Source organism: Rattus norvegicus, chromosome 5 (genome assembly GCF_021556685.1).
Source record: "Rattus norvegicus strain SHRSP/BbbUtx chromosome 5, alternate assembly SHRSP_T2T, whole genome shotgun sequence".
NCBI lineage: Eukaryota > Metazoa > Chordata > Mammalia > Rodentia > Muridae > Rattus > Rattus norvegicus.
The window spans coordinates 324,069-351,225 of NC_141538.1; the positions used below are offsets into that span (position 1 = coordinate 324,069).

The window sequence follows — 27,157 nt, forward strand, 5'->3', positions numbered from 1 at the left end:
TGTTGATATTGAAACTGAAAGATACCTGTTTGATATTAGTGTAGCCATTTCTTTTTTTTTTCTCTCTATCTTTATTAACTTGGGTATTTCTTATTTACATATCAATTGTCATTCCCTTTCTTGGTTTCTGGGCCAACATCCCCCAACTCCTCCTAATTCCCTTCTATATGGATGTTCCCCTCCCCATCTCCCAGCCATTACCACCCCCCCCAACAATCACTTTAACTGTGGGTTCAGTCTTGGCAGGACCAAGGGCTTCCCCTTCCACTGGTGCTCTTACAAGTCGATTCATTGCTACCTATGCGGTTGGAGGCCAGGTTCAGTCCATGTATAGTCTTTGGGTAGTGGCTTAGTCCCTGGAAGCTCTGGTTGGTTGGCATTGTTGTTCATATGGGGTCACAAGCCCTTTCAAGCTCTTCCAGTCCTTTCTCTGATTCCTTCAATGGGGGTCCCGTTCTCAGTTCAGTGGTTTACTGCTGACATTCGCCTATGTATTTGCCATACTATGGCTGTGTCTCTCAGGAGAGATGTACATCCGGTTCCTGTCAGTCTGCACTTCTTTGCCTCATCCATCCTATCTAGTTTGGTGGCTGTATATGTATGGGCAACATGTGGGGCAGGCTCAGAATGGGTGTTCCTTCAGTCTCTATTCTAAACTTTGCCTGCCAAGGGTATTCTTGTTCCCCTTTTAAGGAGTGAAGTATTCGCATTTGGCCATCCTTCTTGAATTCATGTCTTCTGTGCATCTAGGTTAGGTAATTTGAGCATTTGGGCTAATATTGACTTATCAATGAGTACATACCATGTGTGTTTTTCTGTAAGTGGGGTACCTCACTCAGGATGATATGTTCCAGTTCCATCCCTTTGCTTATGAGTTTCATAAAGTCATTGTTTTTGATAGCTGAGTAGTAGTCCATTGTGTAGATATCCCACATTTTCTATATCCATTCGTCTGTGGAAGGGCATCTGGGTTCTTTCCATCTTCTGGTTATAATAAATAAGGCTGCTATGAATATAGTGGAGCACATGTCTTTGTTATATGTTGGGGCATCTTTTGGGTACATGCCCAAGAGAGGTATAGTTGGGTCCTCAGGTAGTTTCCAATTTTCTGAGGAACCTCCAGACTGATCTCCAAATGGTTGTACCAGTCTGCAATCCCACCAACAATTGAGGAGTGTTCCTCTTCCTCCACATCCTTGCCAGCATCTGCTCTCACTTGAGTTTTTGATCTTCGCCATTCTCACTGGTGTGAGGTGAAATCTCAGGGTTGTTTTGATTTGCATTTCCCTTATGACTAAAGATGTTGAACATTTCTTTAGGTGTTTCTCAGCCATTCGGCGTTCCTCAGCTGTGAATTCTTTGTTTAGCTCTGAACCCCATTTTTTAATAGGTTTATTTGTCTCCCTGCGGTCTAACTTCTTGAGTTCTTTGTATGTTTTGGATATAAGCCCTCTACCGGTTGTAGGATTGGTATACATATTTTCCCTATCTGTTGGTTGAATTTTTGTCCTTACAACACTGTCCTTTGCCTTACAGAAGCCTTGCAGTTTTATTAGATCCCATTTGTCGATTCTTGATCTTAGAGCATAAGCCATTGGTGTTTTATTCAGGAAATTTTCTCCAGTGCCCATGTGTTCAAGATTCTTCCCCACTTTTTCTTCTATTAGTTTGAGTGTATCTGGTTTGATGTGGAGGCCCTTGATCTACTTGGACTTTAGCTTTGTACAGGGTGATAAGAAAGGATCAGGTGCAGCCATTTGTTAAGAATGAGAATCTTTTTTTTTTTATTAACTTGAGTATTTCTTATATACATTTCAAGTGTTATTCCCTTTCCCGGTTTCCGGGAAAAATCCCCCTCCCCCCTCCCCCCTCCCCTTCCTTATGGGTATTCCCCTCCCAACCCTCCCCCCATTGCCGCCCTCCCCCCAACAGTCTAGTTCACTGGGGGTTCAATCTTAGCAGGACCCAGGGCTTCCCCTTCCACTGGTGCTCTTACTAAAATGTTCATTGCTACCTATGTGGTCAGAGTCCAGGGTCAGTCCATGTATAGTCTTTAGGTAGTGGCTTAGTCCCTGGAAGCTCTGGTTGCTTGGCATTGTTGTACATATGGGGTCTCGAGCCCCTTCAAGCTCTTCCAGTTCTTTCTCTGATTCCTTCAACGGGGGTTCTATTCTCAGTTCAGTGGTTTGCTGCTGGCATTCACCTGTGTATTTGCTGTATTCTGGCTGTGTCTCTCAGGAGCGATCTACATCCGGCTCCTGTCGGTCTGCACTTCTTTGCTTCATCCATCTTGTCTAATTGGGTGGCTGTATATGTATGGGCCACATGTGGGGCAGGCTCTGAATGGGTCTAAATCAGTCTCTGTTTTAATCTTAGCTTCTCTCTTCCCTGCCAAGGGTATTCTTGTTCCCCTTTTAAAGAAGGCATGAAACATTCACATTTTGATCATCCGTCTTGAGTTTCATTTGTTCTAGGCATCTAGGGTAATTCAAGCATTTGGGCTAATAGCCACTTATCAATGAATGCATACCATGTATGTCTTTCTGTGATTGGGTTAGCTCACTCAGAATGATATTTTCCAGTTCCAACCATTTGCCTACGAATTTCATAAACTCGTTGTTTTTGATAGCTGAGTAATATTCCATTGTGTAGATGTACCACATTTTCTGTATCCATTCCTCTGTTGAAGGGCATCTGGGTTCGTTCCAGCTTCTGGCTATTATAAATAAGGCTGCGATGAACATAGTGGAGCATGTGTCTTCTTCATATGTTGGGGCATATTGTGGGTATATGCGCAAAAGAGGTATAGCTGGATCCTCAGGCAGTTCAATGTCCAATTTTCTGAGGAACCTCCAGACTGATTTCCAGAATGGTTGTACCAGTCTGCAATCCCACCAACAATGGAGGAGTGTTCCTCTTTCTCCGCATCCTCGCCAGCATCTGCTGTCACCTGAGTTTTTGATCTTAGCCATTCTCACTGGTGTGAGGTGAAATCTCAGGGTTGTTTTGATTTGCATTTCCCTTATGACTAAAGATGTTGAACATTTCTTTAGGTTTTTCTCAGCCATTCGGCATTCCTCAGCTGTGAATTGTTTGTTTAGCTCTGAACCCCATTTTTTAATAGGGTTATTTGTCTCTTTGCGGTCTAACTTCTTGAGTTCTTTGTATATTTTGGATATAAGGCCTCTATCTGTTGTAGGATTGGTAAAGATCTTTTCCCAATCTGTTGGTTGCCGTTTTGTCCTAACCACAGTGTCCTTTCCTTCCAGAAGCTTTGCCGTTTTATGAGATCCCATTTGTTGATTCTTGATCTTAGAGCATAAGCCATTGGTGTTTTGTTCAGGAAATTTTTTCCAGTGCCCATGTGTTCCAGATGCTTCCCTAGTTTTTCTTCTATTAGTTTGAGTGTGTCTGGTTTGATGTGGAGGTCCTTGATCCACTTGGACTTAAGCTTTGTACAGGGTGATAAGGATGGATCGATCTGCATTCTTCTACCTATTGACCTCCAGTTGAACCAGCACCATTTGCTGAAAATGCTATCTTTTTTCCATTGGATGGTTTTGGCTCCTTTGTCAAAAATTAAGTGACCATAGGGTTCATTTCTGGGTCTTCAATTCTATTCCATTGGTCTATCTGTCTGTCTCTGTACCAATACCATCCAGTTTTTATCACTATTGCTCTGTAATACTGCTTGAGTTCAGGGATAGTGATTCCCCCTGAAGTCCTTTTATTGTTGAGGATAGCTTTAGCTATCCTGGGTTTTTTGTTATTCCAGATGAATTTGCAAATTGTTCTGTCTAACTCTTTGAAGAATTGGATTGGTATTTTGATGGGGATTGCATTGAATCTGTAGATCGCTTTTGGTAAAATGGCCATTTTTACTATATTGATCCTGCCAATCCATGACCATGGGAGATCTTTCCATCTTCTAGGGTCTTCTTCAATTTCTTTCTTCAGTGTCTTGAAGATCTTATTGTACAGATCTTTTACTTGCTTGGTTAAAGTCACACCGAGGTACTTTCTATTATTTGGGTCTATTATGAAGGGTGTCGTTTCCCTAATTTCTTTCTCGGCTTGTTTCTCTTTTGTGTAGAGGAAGGCTACTGATTTATTTGAGTTAATTTTATACCCAGCCACTCTGCTGAAGTTGTTTATCAGCTTTAGTAGTTCTCTGGTGCAACTTTTGGGATCACTTAAATATACTATCATATCATCTGCAAAGAGTGATATTTTGACCTCTTCTTTTCCGATCTGTATCCCCTTGACCTCCTTTTGTTGTCTGATTGCTCTGGCTAGAACTTCAAGAACTATATTGAATAAGTAGGGAGAGAGTGGGCAACCTTGTCTAGTCCCTGATTTTAGTGGGATTGCTTCAAGTTTCTCTCCATTTAGTTTAATGTTAGCAACTGGTTTGCTGTATATGGCTTTTACTATGTTTAGGTATGGGCCTTGAATTCCTATTCTTTCCAGGACTTTTATCATGAAGGGGTGTTGAATTTTGTCAAATGGTTTCTCAGCATCTAGTGAAATGATCATGTGGTTTTGTTCTTTCAGTTTGTTTATATAATGGATCACGTTAATGGTTTTCCGTATGTTAAACCATCCCTGCATGCCTGGGATGAAGCCTACTTGATCATGGTGGATGATTGTTTGGATGTGCTCTTGGATTCGGTTTGCCAGAATTTTATTGAGTATTTTTGCGTCGATATTCATAAGGGAAATTGGTCTGAAGTTCTCTTTCTTTGTTGGGTCTTTGTGTGGTTTAGGTATGAGAGTAATTGTGGCTTCATAGAAGGAATTCGGTAGTGATCCATCTGTTTCAATTTTGTGGAATAGTTTGGATAATATTGGTATGAGGTCTTCTATGAAGGTCCGATAGAATTCTGCACTAAACCCGTCTGGACCTGGGATCTTTTTGGTTGGGAGACCTATAATGACTGCTTCTATTTCCTTAGTAGTTATGGGGTTGTTTAACTGGTTTATCTGTCCCTGATTTAACTTCCGTACCTGGTATCTGTCTAGGAAATTGTCCATTTCCTGAAGATTTTCAAGTTTTGTGGAATATAGGTTTTTATAGTAAGATCTGTTGATTTTTTGAATTTCCTCTGAATCTGTAGTTATGTCTCCCTTTTCATTTCTGATTTTATTAATTTGGACACATTCTCTGTGTCCTCTCGTTAGTCTGGCTAAGGGTTTATCTATCTTGTTGATTTTCTCAAAGAACCAACTTTTGGTTCTGTTGATTCTTTCTATGGTCCTTTTTGTTTCTACTTGGTTGATTTCAGCTCTGAGTTTGATTATTTCCTGCCTTCTACTCCTCCTGGGTGTATTTGCTTCTTTTTGTTCTAGAGCTTTTAGGTGTGCTGTCAAGCTGCTGACATATGCTCTTTCCTGTTTCTTTCTGCAGGCACTCAGCGCTATGAATTTTCCTCTTAGCACAGCTTTCATTGTGTCCCATAAGGTTGGGTATGTTGTACCTTCATTTTCATTAAATTCTAAAAAGTCTTTAATTTCTTTCTTTATTTCTTCCTTGACCAGGTTATCATTGAGTAGAGCATTGTTCAATTTCCACGTATATGTGGGCATTCTTCCCTTATTGTTATTGACGACCAGTTTTAGGCCGTGGTGGTCCGATAGCACGCATGGGATTATTTCTATCTTTCTGTACCTGTTGAGGCCCGTTTTTTGACCAATTATATGGTCAATTTTGGAGAAAGTACCATGAGGACCTGAGAAGAAGGTATATCCTTTTGCTTTAGGATAGAATGTTCTATAAATATCCGTTAAGTCCATTTGGCTCATGACTTCTCTTAGTCTGTCTACGTCTCTGTTTAATTTCTGTTTCCATGATCTGCTCCATTGATGAGAGTGGGGTGTTGAAATCTCCCACTATTACTGTATGAGGTGCAATGTGTACTTTGAGCTTTAGTAAGGTTCCTTTTACGTATGTAGGTGCCCTTGTATTTGGGGCATAGATATTTAGGATTGAGAGTTCATCTTGGTGGATTTTTCCTTTGATGAATATGAAGTGTCCTTCCTTATCTTTTTTGATGACTTTTAGTTGGAAATTGATTTTATCTGATATTAGAATGGCAACTCCAGCTTGCTTCTTCTGACCATTTGCTTGGAAAGTTGTTTTCCAGCCTCTCACTCTGTGGTAGTGTCTGTCTTTGTCTCTGAGGTGTGTTTCCTGTAGGCAGCAGAATGCAGGGTCCTCGTTGCGTATCCAGTTTTTTAATCTATGTCTCTTTATTGGGGAGTTGAGGCCATTGATTTTGAGAGATATTAAGGAATAGTGATTATTGCTTCCTGTCGTATTCATATTTGGATGTGAGGTTATGTTTGTGTGCTTTTCTTCTCTTTGTTTTGTTGCCAAGACGATTAGTTTCTTGCTTCTTCTAGGGTATAGTTTGCCTCCTTATGTTGGGCTTTACCATTTATTATCCTTTGTAGTGCTGGATTTGTAGAAAGATATTGTGTAAATTTGTTTTTGTCATTGAATATCTTGGGTTCTCCATCTATGTTAATTGAGAGTTTTGCAGGATACAGTAACCTGGGCTGGCATTTGTGTTCTCTTAGGGTCTGTATGACATCTGTCCAGGATCTTCTGGCCTTCATATTTTCTGGAGAGAAGTCTGGTGTGATTCTGATAGGTCTGCCTTTATATGTTACTTGACCTTTTTCCCTTACTGCTTTTAATATTCTTTCTTTATTTTGTGCGTTTGGTGTTTTGACTATTATGTGACGGGAGGTGTTTCTTTTCTGGTCCAATCTATTTGGAGTTCTGTAGGCTTCTTGTATGCCTATGGGTATCTCTTTTTTTAGGTTAGGGAAGTTTTCTTCTATGATTTTGTTGAAGATATTTACTGGTCCTTTGAGCTGGGAGTCTTCACTCTCTTCTATACCTATTATCCTTAGGTTTGATCTTCTCATTGAGTCCTGGATTTCTTGTATGTTTTGGACTAGTAGCTTTTTCCGCTTTACATTATCTTTGACAGTTGAGTCAATGATTTCTATGGAATCTTCTGCTCCTGAGATTCTCTCTTCCATCTCCTGTATTCTGTTGGTGAAGCTTGTATCTACAGCTCCTTGTCTCTTCTTTTGGTTTTCTATATCCAGGGTTGTTTCCATGTGTTCTTTCTTGATTGCTTCTATTTCCATTTTTAACTCCTTCAACTGTTTGATTGTGTTTTCCTGGAATTCTTTCAGGGATTTTTGTGACTCCTCTCTATGGGCTTCTACTTGTTTATTTATGATTTTCTGGAATTCTTTCAGGAATTTTTGTGACTCCTCTCTATGGGCTTCTACTTGTTTAATTATGTTTTCCTGGAATTCTTTCAGGCATTTTTGTGATTCCTCTCTGTAGGCTTCTACTTGTACTCTAAGGGAGTTCTTCACATCTTTCTTGAAGTCCTCCAGCATCATGATCAAATATGATTTTGAAACTAGATCTTGCTTTTCTGGTGTGTTTGGATATTCCATGTCTGTTTTCGTGGGAGAATTGGGCTCTGATGGTGCCATGTAGTCTTGGTTTCTGTTGCTTGGGTTCCTGCGCTTGCCTCTCGCCATCAGATTATCTCTAATATTACTTTGTTCTGCTATTTCTGACAGTGGCTACACTGCCCTATAAGCCTGTGTGTCAGGCGTGCTGTAGACCTGTTTTCCTGTTTTCTTTCAGCCTGTTATGGCGACAGAGTGTTCTCCTTTCGGGCGTGTAGTTTTCCCTCTCTACAGGTCTTCTGCTGTTCCTGTGGGCCTGTGTCTTGAGTTCACCAGACAGGTCACTTGCAGCAGAAAAGTTGGTCTTACCTGTGGTCCCGAGGCTCAAGTTTGCTCGCGGGGTGCTGTCCAAGAGCTCTCCGTGGCAGCAGCAACCAGGAAGATCTGTGCCGCTGTTTCCAGGAGCTTCAGTGCACCAGGGTTCCAGATGGCGTTTGGTGTTTTCCTCTGGCGTCCGAGATGTGTGTGCAGAACGCAGTCTTTTCTGGTTTCCCAGGCTTGTCTGCCTCTCTGAGGGTTTAACTCTCCCTCCCATGGGATTTGGGTGCAGAGAACTGTTTATCCGGTCTGTTTCCTTCAGGTTCCGGCGGTGTCTCAGAGGCAGCGGTCCTGCCGCTCCTGGGCCCTCCCCCACGGGAACCCAGAGTCCTTATACAGTTTCCTCTAGGGCCAGGGATGTGGGCAGGGGTGGGCAGTGTTGGTGGTCTCTTCAGCTCTGCAGCCTCAGGAGCGCCCGTGTGACCACGTGGTCCGGTCTCTCTCCCACGGTGTCTGGGAGCAGAGAGCTGCTCAAGAATGAGAATCTTTAAAGCTGTACCTTGCTTAGACCCTAGATGTTAGACAATAGACCAGAAAGTACAGAAAGCACATTCCCACCCACTCTTTTGGAAGTTACCCAATCATAAAACAGATGGTATAGATCATATTTACTGCAGGGCAATTACAAGGCAAGAAACATCTCCGGGAAGCTGACTGACCACTATAGATTGTGCTGCAGGATGAAAAACATATATCAAGTTAGATGTCCTTGGTACTGACATAGTTGTGCTGACATAGCTATAGCCTTGTCCTGGGAACACCAAGTGAGAAACATCTGCCAAGTCAGATATCCTTGGTCTTTGTCCTGGGATCCCCCGGATGGAAAAACATATATCAAGTCAGACATCCTTGGTACTGAAATGGATGTATTGATATGGTTGCATCCCTTTCTCAGAAACTCCAGAACAAGAACATCTTCCTAGTCAGATATCCTTGACACCACAATAGCTGAGCTAATGAAACTGTGTAACCTTAAATGATTGTATAAGCTGTATATTTCTGCTGGTCTGGGCTCTTCACATTCCTCCTGTGTGAGGACCATGTCAAGCCCCAGTGCACTGTTATCCCAAAGTAAACCTCTTGTTTTTCCATCAAGACTGAGTCCCACATGTTTGTGGGGTGGTGGGTATCCTCAGGATTGAAGCAAGAGTCTCCTCGGTCTGAGGGTCTTTCAAAACATATCAGATCCCAGCTGTACCTCATTGAACTTAGAAGAAGAAGATGATGAGCTCCAAAGAAACTCCATTTAGAGCTGTCTTCATTTGTGGCAAACTAGCCTCTGGGCAAAGAAAGTGCCCTAACTTAATCGGCAGACAGAATGCCATCCAGAAAAGAAAACAAAACAAAATGAAAACAAATGCATTGAACTTGATTGCCAAGCTTTGCCAATACAGGGTAAGCAAATCCTTGGTAATCCCTGCTCCACATAAGGTTTGTCAGATACTTTAAACAAGAGAGCTGAAGACAGTGCTCCAATGTCTTAGAATACTTTGAAGTGGTCTCAACAGCCAACTGTCTGCCATTTTTAAACCTTTGAAAGTGTTTGTCTGCACTTCCTACTTAATCAGGAAATATTTCTTCTTAGTTGTCTTTTGGGGTTGAATACAAGATAATCATAGTCTCAATAAAAGCTTAAGTTGGTATATTTAAGAGGATTTATTAGACCTAAAAAGATGGTTTTAGGTTGTTAATGCAAGTTAGGATAAAATGTGATTTAGATCAAGAACTCTGAACTCACCAGGACAGGATAGATAGTAAGATATTTTTCTTAATTACCACATACTATGGACTTGACATTGTAACTATATATCACACCTTATAACTATTTTTATAATTTTATTCAATTTATATTTGAAAAAGAGACATTTATTGCACTTCAAAGGGGGATTATTGAGAGAATATATAATATCGATATGACTATGGCACTTGTTAATAATAAATCTGACGGCTTATTATTTAGGTGGTAAATAAGAAGTGGAAAATCTGGGAGAAATCATAATTCTGAGATAGAATGAGGCAGGAGATTCACCTTGGAAGACGTGAGGAGAGAGACACATAGTACCTGAACATGGTTAAGTGGGCATGTTACAGAATGTAGGTTAAAATAAGTCAGTTATTCTAAATTGTGATCTAGTTAGAGAAGAGCCTCACTATATAGTCAAGGTATTTGTAAATATATCTTGAGTCTGAGTCTTAGTTCTCGGAGCATGGCCCTGTGTGGAAGAACTGGATCAAACTGCTACATTATATTGTTCATGAGTTTTAAGCCAAGCTAAGTTTACAATGTATATTGTCTAAGCACATACTCAAATAATAAATTATAGATGCCATAAGTTGTCAAAAGTTATGATTTTTGTAGTAGAATCATCCCTCATATTTGAGTTGAGGTCTTGCAGTTGATTTGGTAAACTAACCTAAAATTGATTAAATGAATGTATTTGAATTTAATTGATAAGTTATTGATATTTATATCCACGGAAATGGTTGAAGGGATAACTTTGTATGGTAAACTGTAGAAAAACACAGAATACATGTCATTAAAGTGGATTTAAACTTTTTTCCCCAGATATCAAGTTGTATTAAAAAGCTTACAGTAATAAAAAACAGCATATTATTGAAATAATAGACACATTGGTCAATGTATAAAATTGAAGACTCAGATCCAGAAGTAATTCCATACAGGTAAAAACACCTTGTTTTTCACAAAGCAAACAAAATTACACACTGTGGAAAAGGTCAGCATCTTGACAGACAGATGGTGTGAATAGCACCATAAAGAGAAATGAAAATAGATCCATATCTCTCACCCCAAATACAACTCAACTCCAAATGGATCAAGGAACGCACTCAAATCACTGAAAGACCAAAAGCCCTGAACCTGACCTCTTTTTTTCTTTTTTCCTTTTCTTTGTTTTTTTTTTTGACTCCGTATTTGTGAATCCAAAATTCAGTTTAACAGACTGGATTTTTCCTATCCTGAGTCTCACTGGTCACAGAGCTTCCCACAATGCCTTCTCCCACCACCTCCCACCAGCAGCTGCACAAATGTTGGCTGACCTGCTTCGTGGACAACAGGATACATCCTCAATTTTTCCATCTGCTCATCAAAATGTGAAAGTTCACGGCCTGTAGCTTTCCTGCCATAGATGTCAAAGTGGAAAGACATTTCTCCCATTCTGTCAGGGTGCTGGAGGTGTTGTGAGTGCCTATGCGGCTCATTTGTTTGTTTTCTGTGATTTTCCTTTGCGTGTTTGCTTTCTGAGATAAGGTGTTACAAAGCTCAGCCTGGCCTCAAACACACTGATGTAGCCAAAGATGACCTTGAGCACTTTACTCCTCCTGCTTCCACCCTCCAAGAGCTAGGAATATAAGAATCCCATGAATCCTTCCTCTTTGCTTTGGGGACTATGGAGATGGCCCAGATTGGGATCCTTCTCTCTCAAGTGTTCTTAGCTCACCTGCCCAGGGCTGGAGTTTGCCAGACAGTTGCTCCTGCAACCTCAGAGTCAGTCTGCTCACCAGGAGGCTGCATTAGATAACTTGATCACTTTTCTTTCATCAGGGTTGTTATTAGTTCTTTAAAATCTGTTCGAGTCTCAGCCTGATTGTTCTCCTGTGAGTTGACTTTTTAAAACATCAAAAAACAAAAACAAAACAATACAAACAAAAAAAAACCTTAGAGTTTTACATTTCTCTGGGCCTTAAATGAGTATCCCCAAATACCAGCACTTTCGTAGCTCTTAATCTCATCAGAGTCCTCATGAGCTCTCAGCTTTCTCTGCTGTTGAAGGCAGACTGGAAGAACCAGGGAGTAGTCTGAATGAATGTCACAGAGTCACTGTATGCAATGCTCTCTACTCTGCAGAAGGTTAGCTGCCACTTCTAGGGAAATCATTGGAAGCACTGGGTGGCACATAAATAATTAAGGGGCGACTTTTAATTAAGGCTATGTAGTGAAAACGGCTTTGTGCAACATTAAGAGCTTTTGAATAACTAACTTTGATGCTCTCTTTTCAACCTGAACTTGTCATCCCTGAAAACTTCACAAATAGTGACTTTTAACAGCTTTGGTCTTTTGATGATACCAGAGACTCACTTCTTTCTTGTGAATGAATGCTTTGTGAAAAGTCAGGAATCTGTTGAGGTAGCCAGCACTTCTTTCAGGGAGATGATGGTATTCGTTATTCTTCTCATTGCTGTGACAACATATTCAACTAAATCAACTTATCCATGGTTTGTTTGTAGTGGCCAGTTAGGACACAGGACTCATGGAGGAGGGGAAGGCAGGGCAGTCAGAGCAGCTCTGACTATGGTGACAGGAGCCTGAGGCAGCTTACTTCTGGTTCTCTCTGTCTGCTCTGGATTTCTGTTACAAGATGTGATCTTGCAGCTTTTCGTCGTGCTTTGATACTTCCTAGCCATGATGAAGTCTTCTCCCTCTGGAACTAGATAAGACAAATTATCCTGTAATTATCCATCCCTTATAAGATATTCATAGCTACCTGTGGGCTATTTAATGCCACACAGAATCTGGATCATCTTTGTCTTCCTCCATCTTCCTTCCATCCTCTGTGAATTTAAACTTTACAATCAATGATTGCACTCAATGGTCTCAACACAACATTGGTTGAATGTATAAGGGAGGGAAACAGGGTGTGTCTGTGTTTGCGTGTGCGCACATGCGTGGTGTTTAAGCTCTTTCTTGTGTTGTTTCTTTTCGGCTATTTTGGGGACTGTGTAAACGTTAATAGCTTTTCTTACACAGTTTGTCAAAAACAAATTTAAGCAAAGATTCCTCTGGTAAGAAAGATGCTCATGCTATTTTCAGTGAAAGATTTAATAATGCCTCAGGTCATAATTGAAAGTATACTATATAAGAAGTGGAGAGATCACTTGGTAGTTGACAGTGCTTGCAGCTTTTCACTGGGCTCTAGTTCAGTTTGTAGCAAACACACTTAGTGGATAGCAACAGTTTGTAACTTCAACTGTGAAAAATCCAATGCCTACTTTTAAACTTTTTTAGCAACGGCTGTCATCTGTCCATATCCATATATATGTATCCATAAATGTAAAAAAAATAAAACTTTTTAAAACTTGTTTCATACAAATATTAAATAAATTAAACTTATTTTTGTCTCTGGTACATATCCTGAGTACTCTGAAATCTCAAATATTATAATTGCTGAAATTGTCTTAATGATCATTAGCTCACTAACAACACTGATGTCAGATAGGATCTCCAAAAGAAACCTAGACATTTTTCAGTAGCCAATTCTCACAGATACGCAACTAGCATGTATGTAAACTATTTGATAAGTAAGTTCAGACTGTAACTTTACGAGTTTCAGGAAAACCAATTTATTTGACTGTGCTTATAAAATATAATAATCAGCTCTATATAATCCAGTGGTGTCTTCTTAGAGAAAAATCAGAACTTTGTCTCTTTATTATCAAGTCATGTGTGTGTGTGTGTGTGTGTGTGTGTGTGTGTTCAAATGCCATAATTCCCTTGTCTTGTGTTGGTTCTTCAGAAAATTGCTAATGATGAGATTTTCTAAGTAGGTTAACAGTTCTATAAAGTTATTCATAGTTTTCTTCTAAATTTATTAAACATGTATTCCTGAAAAATCCTACCATTTATAAAACAGATGAGTGTACATTCGTGGACATAGAGGAAGTATATGACCTCCCTAGCCTTGTCAACTTGACATGACTTAGATTCATCCAAAAAAGACATCTCAATGAAATAATCTGTCTTCAACATCCTGTCTGTAAGAGACTGCTTTGCTAATTGATTTAGAAAGACTCAGTCTATTATTGGTGACACCAATCCCTCTGAAGGTTCACTCATGATGTATTATAATGTTGTTAAGTATGAGCCTGAGCAAACCAGATTGAGTCCCCAAGCAGCCTGCCTCCATTGTTACTGTTTTAAGAGCCCACTTCAACCTTTCCCTAAATGATGGGGTTTGCCTTAAATGTGTAAGCTAAATATACTCTTTCTTTCCCAAGTTGCTTTTAGTTCTAATGTTTTTCATAGCACATAAAGAAAACTAGAAGAGAAATTGAGACCAAAAGTTGTTGTATGAACATTTTTTAATATGAATTTCTGTCAAGACATACCAAAACATGTAAAAGACATAGAAAAAAATGAATGCTCATCAAAACAAATAAATAATATATATTTTCCTTACTGGTATTATAGCTAGATTTGTTTTTTACACACTCTTTATAGTATAGCTGAGGTACACATGTTAAGCCAAATTTTGAAAAACCTTACTATGTCCATTGGACTATTCACACCCTTTGGATGTTATGAGTTATTGTAGCCATGTAGCTTTAAAAATGAACCCATGCTAAAGTCAGCTATGTATTGGCATTGGCGGTGTCTGTTCCTATCCTGGTACAAAGTCTGAGATCCATGACTGTGTGTTTTTCCTAGCCAACGCCTCACTCACAAATGCCAGCTCTACCTCTCCTGATCTCCAAGATCACTCTCTTGCCAATTCACCACCCCATAGTCAGTTCTGGAGACATTCTTGCCAGCCTGAGCTCTCCAGTGGTTTCCTCTCCTCTGGATCTTGGACTTTTGTACAGTCTTTCCATTCAAAACCCTAGCTGAATGCCGCCTGGCTATGTTCTTTCCCTCATGCTCATCTAGGTCACTTAGAATGGAAAACACCAGTACTCTTTGTTTAAAATAAACAGATGACACAACCACTAGGTGTGAAATCTATCCTTCTAAACTCACCAATTATGCTATGTTAGAAATCTTCTTGTGGTGGAGTCTGCTACCAGGGCTAACAGTTCCCAGTCTATATCCTTCCTCCTCTCCCTCTTGCCTCCCTGTTTAAAGCCTGTTCCTTCTTCCTTAGTCCCCTTTTCCTTTCTAGGACCTGGAAGACTCACCTCCTCCTTCTCATTCAATGATTGGCTTCTTTTCATCTTTATTAGCCAATCAATTAATTAAGGGAAATTCCCGTACATGCAATGTGTTCAAATTGAGTAGCTATGGAAAAAGATTTATTAATATGTCTGTAAAAGTTGGGACAGAGTATCCCTGTATCATGGGAAAAAAAAGAATGGTAGAGAAAGATACATTATGTCTTCCTCTGCCCTCTGTCAGCAAACATACCCAGACATTATCATGTATATCTCACACACACACACACACACACACACACACACACACACACACACACACACACAATAAGAGCAGTATGTGTTCACTCCTTCTTTAAAAGGGGAACAAGAATACCCTTGGGAGGGAATAGGGAGGCAAAATTTAGAACAGAGGCAGAAGGAACACCCATTCAGAGCCTGCCCCACATGTGGCCCATACATATACAGCCACCCAATTACATAAGATGGATGACGCAAAGAAGTGGAGGCCGACAGGAACCGGATGTAGGTCTCTCCTGAGAGACACACCCAGATACAGCAAATACATAGTCGAATGCCAGCAGCAAACCACTGAACTGAAACAGGACCCCCGTTGAAGGAATCAGAGAAAGGACCGAAAGAGCTTGAAGGGGCTCATGACCCCATATGAACAACAATGCCAACCAACCAGAGCTTCCAGGGACTAAGCCATTACCCTAAGACTATACATGAATTGACCCTGGGCTCCCACCTCATAGGTAGCAATGAATAGCCTTGTAAGAGCACCAGTGGAAGGGGAAGCCCTTGGTCCTGCCAAGACTGGACTCCCAGTGAACGTGATTGTGGAGGGAGGGTGGTACTGGGGGGAGGATTGGGAGGGAAGCCCATATATAAGGGGCGGGGAGGGGGTAGGGGGATTTGGACCCAGAAACCGGCAAGGGGAATAACAATCGAAATGTTAATAAGAAGTACTCAAGTTAATAAGACAAAAAAAGAAGAGCAGTATGTGTTAGCATAAAGCTAGGTTCTTCTATTTAAAGATTCTACCACATAAGGAGGAAACATATTCAGACATACCCATGCCATACTTTACAGAGAAGATAAAACCAAGGGCAAGAAATAGATGTATGTAAACTTATCTTTGGGTCCAATATAGTTTTTAAGATCAAATATAATCTAGAAATAGATTAAACATAGTTTTTACCTTAGGGCCAAGGAATATTTGTTAGGACCAGATTGGGATTATCTAAGGATCCAGCTTGCCACTATCCTTGGATATGAGGACAAAGGACCATTTTTCTTTCTAACATACTACCTGTATAATTATGACAAATTACACATGAAACATCTTTTTTCCTTTGCCTGTTCTTATGCCAAAATATCTGAAAAAGACTACTTAACAAATAAATGGCTTATTTGAGATTAGAGTTCATGATACAGTACACAGGAGAAGTAATAATACACAGCTAGTAACCCACCCTCTATTGTCAGCAAATAGAAAGAGGTGAATGCTGATGTTGCCTATACATAGGTGGAGTCTTTCCCCATTAATCAATTAAATTCAGAACCCACATTACAGATATTTCCTGAAGTTCATCTCCTAGGTGATTTTAGATCCTGTCAAGTTGACAACAAAATTAATCACCGTGATGAGTATAAATAGCCATGAAAAGAATAAAATAATAATTTGTTCTTCCAGTATAAAGACCATGCTGCAGATAGACGTGTTTCTTAAATTAAACTCTTTTCTAAACCCAAAAAAGGCCTGAAAAGTCAGACCTTTTATGCCTTCCAACTTTTCTAAAACATACAAGATTAAACTATCATATTTTTAAGTAAATTTTTATTGCTATACAATGATACTTTCTCCTTGTTGCTTGATAAACTCAAATTTTTTTCTATTTTGTGAGTGTAGTGTTTTTATTATCCACTGTTATTTGTAGAAATTTAGTGTTTACTTAGTGTGCATTCCTTTTGGTATAGGTGACTGTAGAAACTAGAGGTTGCCATCCAAAATCTTCTTCATTTCTTTCCTACCTTATTTGTTATTTATCTATTTAAAGTTTTACTTCTTTAATTAAAAAATAAAATTACAGAAAATACATTTTGGTTATATTTTTCTTCTCATTGAAATCTACACAAATACTCCAAACCTATCTACAAATCCGTGTTTATGCTTTTTCTAGAACTCTATCTTTCCCTTTCTTAAGAATATAAAGCCTACCCAAAAATCAATTAAAAATAAACACAAAAGTAATAAGACAAAATAATACATAAACAAACAAAATAAGACAAGGTATACACAGTGACACATAAAGAATTGTAGAGGCAATAAGTGCTGCCCAACACTCCAGGGCATGTTTTTTTTTTCCTTTCTAGTGAGTGAAGTTGGTATACCATCATACTCCTTTGGAGAAATTGGTTTTCGCTTTGTCAGCAAGTTTCAATCACCAACAGCTTCTTGCCTGGGGATGAGACTTTGTATATATGTTTCCTTCTCAGTGCTAGCTTTTTAATCTGGTTTGAGCTTGCTCAGAACTTGTGCAAGCTGTCAGAGTTCCTATGACTTCATATGTGTATCTGTATGATTGTGTTTTGAAAATATGGTTTCTTTGAAGTCATCACCTACCTCTGGTTCTTTCATTCTTTCTGCCTCCTCTTCCACACAGATGCCTGACATTTTAGGTAAGGGGTATGATAAAAAAATCTCACTTATGATAGAGAGCTCAAAATTCCATCACTATCTGAACTCTATATTAGTTCCCTTCAACTGAAAGGAAGCTTGTCTTACGACGGCTGAACAGATCTACACGTATAACAACAGTACATTAGCAGGAGCCATTCACTTTATTGCTATGTTCCTTTAGAAGAATAAAATTATTGCTTTTCTCTAAATGTATGTGAAAATACACACAGACAAACACACTCATATATATAAATATGTATATACACATATACATATACATATATATTATCAGGTTTGTGGCTACTTTATCAGTGTCAGATATGAATTCTGTCTCACAGAGTGGGGCTCAAATACAATGTAAAAGAAAAGAGGTTGTTTATTCACACATTTATACCACTATTAAGTGAGTACATTTTTTAACCAACTGACTGTTATAGATTATAGGGCTTATATCTAAATATTTTTTCCCTTCCAGCATCATAAACTCTAGTCAGTAGGAATGAAACATTTATCTGGGCTCTGGCTCTACTTCTCCATGTTTGACATTGTATGTTATCCTCAGCACTATACATTTATGATCATGTTATAGAGAGTAAATAATACCCAGAAGAATGGCCTGTGATGGGAGGGGTGATCTATGGTATCGTCTTTCATCAATGATTTAACAATATACAAGGTATTCCTGGCCAAACATTTTACATGGTGACATATGATATCTATTTAGAACTTCATCTTTGATGACTCCATCTATCTTCCTTTCCTATAATGTGTGTGTGTGTGTGTGTGTGTGTGTGTGTGTGAGTGTGTGTGTGTGTGTGTGTGTGTGTGTGTAGCTTAGGAAGGTTCTACAGTGGTAGTGTCCCAAATGTATATTCAAGGGGTGTTTATAGTTACTTGTCTGTCACAGTAGTCCCTATAATAGCCTACCAACTCATCCCTGTCCCCCTTTAATCCTCTTATTAAGGTTCCTCTTTATCTCCTTTAAATATCTTCTTCTTGAGATAAGTTTTCATAACAGAAGCTGTATCTTGAAAATTGGTTAACCTGAGTATTCCTAGCACACAAGAGCTATTTCTGCTTAACTTCCTTATTTTCTCACTGGTAGAATTAGACATTTTTTAGTTGTCCTCCTTTTTACATTGCATGCTGCTTGACTACTTTCTTTTGTCAACTTGAAACAAACTAGGGTCATTTGGGAAGAGGAATCTTCAACTGAAAAAAAATGTGCCCAGTGCCAACTTTGGCAGGGTCTTCTTTCTTGTCAGTTTTTCATAAGGCAGAGAAAGGAAAGAGCATCGGGAGAGGATACGACTGTTCCTTACAAGATACAGGGATAAGACTTTGTCTTATGACATATTTAGGGTTGCTGTGTAATAATAAAAAAATTTACTTATCTGAGACTAAGTTACCTTGCTACTGTAGCTGAACTGCCTAGAAACTGCAAGTTTCTGGCACTTAACACCTCTTCCTAAAACAGCAAAGGATTAAATAAGTAGACTTTGTGCTATCTCAGCAGGAACTGCACAGATAGAACTTTCCACCAGCTAGTCAGAAGTTACAGGAAAAGGAGGGTACTTTGAGAAGTGATTATAATATTTATTACTAAGTTGTAAAACATTTCTTATGAAAGCTATCTAAGGGGAAAAGCAGAAAGATCCTGAATGGGAAAAGGGAAAAATTCTCTTTCGCATCTTTTTGTCCTCAGTACATATACAATTTTCAGAATACATGATCACATGTTAAAAAGTTCACCACACGTTCACACATAAAAGCAAATCATAAATGACATAGAAGTTTACAACTGAGAGTGTTTACATGCATAGCCATTAGGAGTAATTATCTAGTTAAACATCCACCACCTGTCACATCTTCACAGGTTCGTAGAGAGTTGAAAACCATAACTAAGCTATTAGTGAAGTTTTGTATAGATTAACCCAGACAATATTTTATCCTCTTTAACCTATAATAACTTGTTAGTTCCCTTTACGTGACCTTAGTTAATTGTTTTGGCAATCTCTTGGAATGTGTTTTGAGTAATAGAAAGTATGGTTACTGTCTAGCAATCAATTACTTGGTGACACATGGGAGACTGACAGAATTCTCATTGCAGTTTTGACCATCAGAAAGGGATCTACTAGCAGTACTACTATTAAGAGAGCTTAATAATCACTGATATTTCAGTAATTCTTGTAGGATCATCCTTAAGAATTAAGAAGTCATCTATTTGTCTATATAGAATCACTGCAAGAGAGTACATCTTCGTAGATCTGCAGATATCTGCTCAAAAGGGGTGGGCTAGTACCTAATGATTGCTATATATGTTTAATAATAACAAGAAACATATATTAATATCAGGAATCTTTCCTAAAATGAATTCTCTTGGGCTTCGCCTATAAAGCAAAACTGTTGCAGACTATAATCTGAAGCATACCTCCTACTATGGATTCTGACAAAAATGTTTCCAAAAGACTGGTTCCTGGGCCTTTTCCTTGTAAAGAATGAGTATTGGAGTTAGGAATATTGTGGGGCCTCACCTTGGCAGTTTGTTTTGGGTTGTAGAAGATAGCAGGCTGAGAATGACATGGATAACAAAGAATTAAGCAGTGTTTCTTCGTGGCAGCTTTGGTTTCTATCTTCAAGTTTCTGCCTTCACTTTCCCTTATGATGATCTAATCTTAAGACAAAGTGTTTCTGTATTAAGTTGTAATTGGTTATGATGTTTTATCCTAGTAATAGAAATCAAGCTGCAGCACATGGTTTCTGGTGCTCAAACTCAGGTCTTGATGTAGTGTGGCAAGCCCTTCGTTGACTAAACCATCTTTTCAGCATCAACCCTTAATATTTCTAAAAGATAGTATTTTCAGTGTAAACAAAGTGCAGTTTTCCATAAGGATATATCATAGATCTGAAATTTTAATTGAGGGAACCTGGATATAACAAAACAACACACACTTTAGCAAAATCTCTCCTGGTCAACTGCCATTACACTGAGTGTGCATCTGTGAATTTGCAAGACAAAACAGTTGTCAAGGAGGTGGGGTATAGTGATTAGCATGCCAAACAAATTAGAAAGGGAAGGAGCAAAATGCTTGACTGGTTTGTTAGCTAAAATTAATTTGCATGGGGATTTTGTACATGACATACAGTGTCTTTACCTGTGAAAATTGAACAAATAGACAGAGCTGTGATATGAATGTGTGCGCACGTGTGTGTGTGTGTGTGTGTCTCAAATATCTTGAGTCACAGCTCCTCCTCCACATGTCTTGTACATTAGATGAATTGTTCATTATTATTTTTCTGGCAAGGAAATAGAATATGTATTCTATTATGGTTTAGATAAGCAACTGTTTTCAGTAGAGGCATTCTTTTCAGTTATATTTTGAATACTAATTGATAACAGACTTGCTGTGAAAGAACAGCATCAAGAAAAGAATCCAAATAACAATTGCTATCATGTTTGGTTATTAGTTTGACATAGTTCCCACTACGACTATTGCATGATCAATTTAATTTTCTCCTCACAATGAATAGAAGAGGAATGTTACATCTCTAAGAATAAGTAGATTTTCACAGTGTTATATCTTTTAGACATCCACAGATGAAACACAGGTCTGTCAGGAACCAACTATGTTGATCACCATGTTACCTTGCAGCATTATCTAGAGTATGCTTTGCTCAGTTTGGTCTTCTCCTTTTAGATATCATTTCCAGTTCTTTCTATACTAAAATGGCCAGTGAATGCAGTAATATTTCAAATCACCGCTTCAGTTAGATCAGGTATCTGGAATTAGTCAGATGGATCAAGAGAAAAGAGACAACATTGATTGCTGACACTGCAGTGCATCGGGAGGAAATACTCACTCTGACAGAGAAGATCAGTCATTTCAACTACTTGTACCCAGAGTGTTGAACTAGCAAAATTTCTGACTTTTTAGTTTATTTTTTCACAGGACACCTTTGTAAACATGTCAGTTAGAGAAATGCTTGTTGGCTGTTTAAGCCTTAGCTGTGTAGATACAGTATGTCTAAACTTTTATTTCTGCTTGAACTTACTATTTCCAGAAGCCCAAATCATGTCATGATACAAGAAAAGAAATGAATTAACAATTTGAAGTAACATTTTAAATCAGTTGGAAACATTCTAGATTATGATTATCAAAACATTGATTTCTGTTTAGGAGGAGACATTTGAAATTATGAAAAGTAAATAGAAATGGCCACATTCTAAAAGCTCTTAGTCGACATGGGGTAGGTTTTATTATCAGACCTTAGAAATTCCAAATCCTGACTGTAAAAATAATTTACCAAGTTTACAGAGAGTGAAAACAGCAGTCTTCAGAATTACTCAGAAGTGATGATAAGAGATAACCTAGTGTGGGAAAGAATTTGCTGCAGAAAGAAGAGAATTCAAATTTCTGTGCCCATACTTTAAAACAGTCATGGTTGTATACAGCTATAACTCCAGTGCTATGATGACAGGGAAAGAATTTCTGGAGCTTGTGCACAGCAAGACAGCATCAGTATAAGTGAAAGGCTTTGAATTGAGAAAATTGTGTAGAAAGTTATAAAAGAGGTTACTATTTATTTCTCTGTCTTCTGCTTGAACACATAGGCATGAAGGCATAGACAGACAGACAGACACACACACACACATGCACACCATATGACACACACTAATTCTTGGTGGTCATGTATTGAGGAATATTAAATTCAAAATTTATAACCTTGAACTCCTGAAAATGTCCACTTGACCTTTATAATTGCCATTGATCATGAATACTATTTTGTGAACCATGAATCCACATATGTAAAATAAATCAATTGTCAGAATAAAGAAAGGGCATGATATATTAATATTAGAAAATTTTAAAAAACATTAGTTTATTATTTTTTGGGGTGTGTGTGTGTGTGTGCTGCATGTGTGTGTGTTCACGTAGGTCTTCTGATTCCACAGCATGTTTATAGGCCAGATGGCCAATTTCTGTAATGGGTCATTATCTATGGATTCCTATGTTTAAAGTGAGGGTGTTAAGCTTGTTCTGCAAGTCCTTTTTCCCTCTTGCTGGCCCAACATAATTGTCAAAATTTAAATGAATTTCTTATAAGCAATTGATGAAGGTTATTTACTCATCATGAAGTTAGAAGTTCATATTGAAGCTCAGCAAGCCTCTGGAGTGACAATTCCATTTTATGTCAGCATAGGAGACTTGGATATCATTTGATAAGGGCTTATGACTAGTTATATTAATATTCATAGAATGACCAAATTGTTGGATCCTTGAAGAAGTCACCATTAAATTGGAAGACAAAGAACAAGAGTCAAATAAGTCCAGCAGTCTTAATAAGTGAGATGCAGTCACTGACTGAGCTGAGTCTGAGCAAACATCAAAGAAACAGTGAGCTGTACTGTAGCCTAAGTAACGATACAAGCAAAAGCACTAAAATTTCTTGAATGAGGCATATAAGTATGGGAAAAGCACTTCAACCTGGGTCTTCACTTGACTTAGGCTGCATAAAAATCTACCTTCCAGAAGTTTACCTAACAATGAAGTTGCTCACCTCATCTCACCTCCATGAAGCTGTATATGTATCAAACAATGGACTAAGACTCCCTGCACATAACATTGTTTATAAACTTCTCTTTCATGATCAACTTCCATTCAAAAGTATTCAAGAGCATATCCAGATACTGGAGGGAGAAATCTGTTTCAACTGGCCTGAGATAGTTTAGAATATATACTCAGTAAGTCGTATTGAATCCTCTGGAACAACTTTCACGGGAAACATCCTGTTTAATGTCATATACCTAGTGATAATGAATATGCATTTGATTAAATCAAATGCATCATGGTAACTGATGTTCACAGTTAATTAAGGCTTGCCTAATCAAAAAAAAGCCAATCAAAACAGAAATATCGACACTGAACTCTGAGTAACAATTCCTCCTTCTCAAGAGGTCCACAAATTAAAGCTACACTGAATACCAGTGTTTCTCACTTTGCTTTTGAATAAAGTTTCTTTGTCACCTTGCTCTCTGTGACTTATGTAATAAGATGAAAACATCCTGGAAACACCTCACCTAGACAGTAACCTCAGATAAAACTGAGAAGATAATAAGCATCTTCTTCAAATAATGACACGAATTATGGAAGCTCCAAAGAATTCTCCTGTTACTTTCTTGTAAGAACTTCTAAGAATGACACAAGCCATGTCTAATCTCATGCCTATTCAAAGAAGTCAGAAGTTATAAAAAAATTCACCCTAGTGTTGTTTTTTGTACCAATTTCAACTTTAAGATATTAAGTACAATCATATTGGAATTCCTTTTTTCTCAGAAGTTTTGATAATGTCACCTACAATTAAGCAAGAGGAGAATCCTTAATGAATTTCTCTAAAATACATTTGCATGATAGATAAAATATTAACTCTAGAATGAGAATATTAGAAAAATGGTTGTTTCTGTGTTACTGCATTGAAAATGTAATTTATACCCCTTTGTCATTTTCAAAATGCAGATGTTCATAGTATACATATTAGATTATGTGGACTATTAATAATAATAAAAGTCTCTAACAATAATTGAAGAACAGAGCCAGTACTTTGAGACAATAATGCTTCTGTCACCTTTAATGTATAAAGTTTTTGCTATAGGTACACAATGATTCCTACATATGAAAGTCTAAATGCTCTACAGCTCATGCTTTCTGGTTTCAAGAAGTGAAAACTTGAGTAATAGCTTTTAACTTCAAAATCAAAATGAAAACAAAATGCATGAACAGAAAGAACAGAAGGAAAATAAAAGAAGGGAAGAAAGAAAGCATGGAAGGAAGGAAGGAAGGAAGGAAGGAAGGAAGGAAGGAAGGAAGGGAACAAGGAAGAAACAGGAAGAGATTTGGTAAGTTGCTCAATTGACAGGCTACATGCCAGTATGTAAGACACCCTTGGATGAGTTCCAAAACTGTACAAGATCAGGCATGGTTGTTCGTATCTACAATTTATTGGTGAATATCAGACATTCAAAGTCATCACTGGATATATAGTGAGCTTCAGGCAAGTCTGGGGTTTATGAGACCCTATGGTAAAAAGAGAGAGAGAGAGAGAGAGAGAGAGAGAGAGAGAGAGAGAGAGAGAGAGAGAGAGAGAAGGAGCTAGGGACATAGGGGTAGAGGAAGAAAGGAAGGACTGACTTCGAGCGATAGCAACGCAAGATGGCAGCCACCACAGGCTCGGGAGTAAAAGTCCTTTGATATTTCCGACTGTTGGAAGAGCTGGAAGAAGGCCAGAAAGGAGTAGGCGACAGCACATTTAGCTAGGGTCTGGAAGACGATGAGGACATGACACTCACAAGATGGACAGGCATGATAATTGGGCCTCCACGAACAATTTATGAAAACCGAATATGCAGCCTTAAGATAGAGTGTGGGCCACGCTAGTATCCAGAAGCATCCCAGTCTGTGAGATTTGTAACAAGAGTCAATATGAACGGCGTGAGCAGTTCCAATGGAGTGGTGGATCCACGAGCCATGGCAGTGCTGGCAAAGTGACAGAATTCCCACAGCCTCAAAGTCATCCTGCAGGAACTGAGGCGCTTGATGATGTCAAAAGAGAACATGAATCTGCTACAGCCACCAGAAGGACAGTGTTACAGCCATTAGTCACCAAGGCCTCGGCCTCCCTTCCCCATCCAACCCAAGTCTTCATTTTCCATAGTAGTGAATTTTCTAGATCCATCTGTAGACCTCAAAGTACTGGAGAGGAAGCCCCATTTAGACTTCATCCTGAGACACTGCTCTGATACTAACTTCTTGTCCATTTGAAATACCTAAGTTGTGCTGTGTAACATCATCTGTCGAGTATAACTGCTGTCTGCCTGGTTGAACTTATGGGATCAATAAGGTGTGTTGAAATCGGTTTCCTTTGGGAGTGGTGGGCACAGCTAACGCAACTGTGGACAGACACGTCTCACACATTCACCTGCTGCTGGCACTTGGCCTGGGTATGCCTTTGCCCGCCCCGCCCTCTGCCACAGCTGTGTGGTGGCCCATAGAATAGATGGGGAGGTTTCAGGTAGCAGCTGTGGGACTGACCACCACTAGGCTTGGGGTGCTCTGGCTGTACCCATGCTTTCTTAAGTCTTAAGTGATTGCCCCATCCAAGCCATGATTCCCACTCCTCCACTCCCACCCTTGGTCAAAGCTTAAATTGTAACCTCCCCTCCCCTGAAATTGGCCTCGGGTGAGGAATTCAGAGCTTCCAGTCTCCCCACCTTTATCAAAGGGTGCTGCTTTCCCCTCCTCAAGTCCCTTGTTGCCCATCACCACCCAACAATTGCTGTGGCCAGAAGCCATCAGATGAGGTTGAAAAAGCCTGGCCTCCCTCCCTTAGCTCTGGACCACACTTGTTCACCTGCCACCAGCCTGGGAAGGGAGCTCTGGGTCTGAGGCCCTGCCACCACCATCAGCTCTTGAGCTTTGAGTTCAGGTCTAGAGGTGAACAGAGCAGTCACTGGGTGACTCAGACGGGCTACCACTCAGGGTCCTTGGATATATGCCTAGAGAAAGGCCATTTGGAGAGTCCTCGGTGCACAGGTTCTGAGTTGGTTCCTTTTCCCATAATTGCTTTGTTTTTACACGATGAAGAGGTTTGAACAGGGCTCTCAGTCACCCTGACCACCCATCGGGTCCGGAGTGGAGTCTGACAGCTGAAGCATGAGGCCCTGACTCTGCCAACTCGGGTTTCAGTGTTGCTCCTCAGACCCTGGGCAGGGACCCAGAGGAGCTCTGTGTCACCATGTTCACAGATCATTTGCAGATAGGTGGGCCTGGCTCCTGGCTCATTGACAAGCTCCCCACTCTGTTCAGGACCACTAAATGTTGAAATGTGGATGCATACTGAAATAAAGGCAATTGGAGGTGTTGCAAAGGAAAAAAAAAAAGACTGAGCAAATGAAACACTGGTGATTCTTTCTTAGTCCATTCAAGCCTCATTAAGTTTCCAATTTTTCAAACTAGCCATACGTACAGCAAAATTCAAAAAGACAATGATAATAACCACATGGCAGTCACCTGGGGAGGGAATTTGCTCACAGTGGTAGAATGTAAATGAGCTGAGTTGATAGTATAAGAATAAAACAAATCCTCAACTGATTGATTTGAAGTATCTTTTCCCACATATGAGCTTACTTTAATGAGAGGAATGGTGGACATGTCAACCTTTAATGAAGTACAATTTTTTAAGCCTTCTCTATTCCTATTTTCAGTCATGGTGACTTCATGCAGGATTTTCTGATAGTATATATCAGTATGATATCATCTTACTAAAATCAATAGGAAATACAGTCCAAATTTTTGAATCCCAATTAATTAAAGATGAATATTTACACAAAATTGTTTGTATCAAATTCGACAAAGTTGTTTTCGTGAATAAGAAAGGTACACAGAACTAAACCCTTAACAAAAATTAAAATCAGGACCTATAGAAAAGGCTCATGGGTTCAGTGTCCAGTATCTATACTTGGTGGGTCATTACTACTTGTCAATCGAGCTCTGGAAATTGGGTACCCTCTCCTACATTTTGCAAGTACCTGTACTCATTTGTGCACACATGTACAGATGCATGAAGCAAATATTTAAAACCACTTTTAATATGAAAAACTAAAAAAAGTCAAAAAGAAAATGAAAGACAAAGAACAATGATTTGAATATAAGTCACGTTAATACTGTACATATCTATAAAAAAAAGTCATTTAACATAACCTTGAAACAGCATAAT

The 27,157-nt window shown here is 39.1% G+C and overlaps 2 pseudogenes; both read left to right on the forward strand.

The window, feature by feature from the left end:
- The window catches only part of LOC148005534 (polyubiquitin-C-like), a 1,830,776-nt pseudogene that overhangs the window by 176,754 nt on the left and 1,626,865 nt on the right, over positions 1–27,157 (forward strand).
- On the forward strand, positions 24,595–25,041 carry LOC148005537 (ubiquitin-conjugating enzyme E2 variant 1 pseudogene; annotated as a pseudogene).